This window comes from Priapulus caudatus, unplaced genomic scaffold, assembly GCF_000485595.1.
Source record: "Priapulus caudatus unplaced genomic scaffold, Priapulus_caudatus-5.0.1 Scaffold780, whole genome shotgun sequence".
NCBI lineage: Eukaryota > Metazoa > Priapulida > Priapulimorpha > Priapulimorphida > Priapulidae > Priapulus > Priapulus caudatus.
In genome coordinates, this window is record NW_014577841.1 from 45968 (window position 1) to 48786 (window position 2819).

Below are 2819 nucleotides of genomic sequence, written 5' to 3' on the forward strand. Positions count from 1 at the left end.
AGAGACAGGACAGAGAGAAAGAGAAAGAGAGAGAATGAGATAGAAAGAGAGAGAGAGGGAGAGAGAGAGAGAGAGAGAGAGAGAGAGAGAGAGAGAGAGGGAGAGAGACAGGACAGAGAGAGAGAATGAGATAGAAAGAGATAGATATGTAATTAATGTTCTCTGTGCCGACGTTGCGATAAATGTTAAGGCGGGTACGTGTCTGGCACCTGTGAGAAAAACGTAATATGGCGCCCCCCTCCACCCCACACACCCACGCACACCCACGCATCGAATCACGGCCGGACCGTAACTACCCCCTTGCCCTCCTCCCCCAGAAAATTCCTGCCGGATTTTCAACAAATTAGTCGTAAACGTTGGCACGTGACTAGCGTTCGTCCGTTAGCCCGTTAATCATTGGTTATTGCAGACGACCATTCCTCTAATGGGCATGTTGCTAATGAAGGCGACAACGCGATCTAATTTCGGAGGCATTACTCGCAGCAGGCTATTATCTCACGACAACATATTGCAATATTGCATATAGTGCGCACTGAGCGTATCCGCACGAGCCGTAGTGTATTCAGGAAAGCAATTGCTTCTAATTTAGAGACACGTTGAGAAATAAAGATAGAGGGAGCGAAAGAGAGAGAGAGAGATGGGGGGAGAGCGAGAGAGAGAGCGTGCGCAAGCGAGCGATAGAGAGAAGGGGGTGAGGGAGAGAGCGAGAGAGAGAGAGCGCAAGCGAGAGAGAGAGAGAGAGAGAGAGAGAGAGAGAGAGAAAGAGCGCGCGAGATTTTAATCTGAAATCTTATCAAAGGAATCTGTACGTGTGATGTCCGCGTGTCTCTTGCAACCAAACTATAAAAGCACTTGCCGTTTTCTCCATCTTTGATGCTGCGCTTTGCGACTGCTGCTGCTCTGCTGGTCTCTCAGATTTCTTGCTCTGTCTTTGATAAGGCACGAACTCCGTCGAAGTCAGGCGAGTCTTGTGAGATCCCGACACGACCTTTCGCAGCGAATCGAAGAACGAATAGTTCTCCGATTTCTCGATAGGTGGCGGCGTCCGCTCCGAGAACATTCTCTCCGTCTTCTGCAGCAGCTCTTCGTATAGGGCGCACAGGAGAGAGGACCGCGTCCTGGCCTGAAATGTACGGTGTCCATCTTTTATATATTTTTATATTTTTTACCTTTTTCATATTTTTTTCATATTTTTTTAATAATATTTTTTTTCTTTTATATGTTATATAAGATTCTTATTTGGGGGGATTTTTTAGTTTCATTAACAAGCACTCGTTAAACAAGGCTCATTATTACATGCATACACTCGTTAAAGATGTGTATCGTGGATCGTACCATTGCTGCGTGCCTAGCAATCTTTGATCTAACTTCAGAATTCTTTGTGGATTTTCATTTTACCTCCGTCTTTATTTGATTTTTACAAATCACGACAGGCGGTGCTGTTAGATCCACATCTTCATTCTCCCGCGTCAAACGCCCAAGAACTCATCTAGCCGATAGGTGGCTTACCGTGTCGTAAGTAATGTCAGATAGGCTTATACCTTAATATGCTAATATGTTTAATATTCTCCAGCATTCTTGGGATTTCTTTAGCGGAATGTTTATTGCATCGCAGCGGGAACAACGTTACATGTAACTGTACTATATGCAGGGGTCGAAATTAACTTTTGAACAAGGGAGTCCAACGGACTCCCTACCCTCAAGAAGAGGAGTCCGCAGCAAAATGAGGGAGTCTGCAGTCTTAGGTTCAAAATTAAAGATATTAACAATAACGCATGTGCTTATTTTTAAGATTCATGCAGTTGCACGTCTGCCAAATTTTGTTTGGACATTAGCTGAACAAATACAGTAATTCCGCAAGGTCGTGCTCCGGAACGAACTAGTTATTATGACAGAATTTTCAGGGTCACACGGACTCCTGCATATATAAAATCAGGAAGTCCGACAGTAAATCAGGGAGTATTTGACTCCGGACTCCCGTTAATTTCGCACCCTGTTATATGTACTTGTAGCTGAAGGCAATATTATTATGTGTGGCGGAGTGCATGGCTATACAGATACATCTAACCACCAGCTCTAACCATATAACCTTTCACTCCATCACTCGCAGCATATAGTTGTGTGAATGGCAGCACATGCAGGACTGACATGTAGCTCTGCCCACATAGTCCTTCTCTCTGCCACAGATAACGTGTAGTAGAGAGAATGGCTACACGGGTACAACTAATTTCTATCTTGATAAGAACACTTTGAGCCTGCAGCCCGCCACCCACTATTACAGGCCACGCGTGGAATAGATTCACAGATGAGGCAGCTACCCTTACCTCTAGCTCTAACCCTCCTCTACCATCACAGGCTGCGCGTGTGGTAGAGTAAATAGCTTCACAGGTAAGGCAGCTACCCTTACCTCCAGCTCTAACCCTCCTCCCCCATCACAGGCTGCGCGTGTGGTAGAGTAAATAGCTTCACAGGTGAAGCAGCTACCCTTACCTTTAGCTCTAACCCTCCTCCACCATCACAGACTGCGCGTGTGGTAGAGTAAATAGCTTCACAGGTGAGGCAGCTACCCTTACCTCTAGCTCTAACCCTCCTCCACCATCACAGACTGCGCGTGTGGTAGAGTAAATAGCTTCACAGGTGAGGCAGCTACCCTTACCTCTAGCTCTAACCCTCCTCCACCATTACAGACTGCGCGTGTGGTAGAGTAAATAGCTTCACAGGTGAAGCAGCTACCCTTACCTTTAGCTCTAACCCTCCTCCCCCAGCCCAGGCTGCGCGTGTAGTAGAGTAAATAGCTTCACAGGTGAGGCAGCTACCCT

At 46.3% G+C, this 2819-nt stretch overlaps 1 protein-coding gene across 2 annotated transcripts in view; it reads left to right on the forward strand.

Annotated features, from left to right (window-relative positions):
* The first annotated feature begins 861 nt into the window (after positions 1-861).
* Positions 862-2819, forward strand: part of LOC106813481 (ER membrane protein complex subunit 7-like) — a 42934-nt gene continuing 40976 nt past the window's right edge. For both annotated transcript variants that reach the window (XM_014817621.1, XM_014817620.1), the window contains exons 1-2: positions 862-1130; positions 1434-1515. The gene's annotated coding sequence lies outside the window, so the exon portion shown is untranslated. The remainder of the gene's footprint in view (positions 1131-1433; positions 1516-2819) is intronic.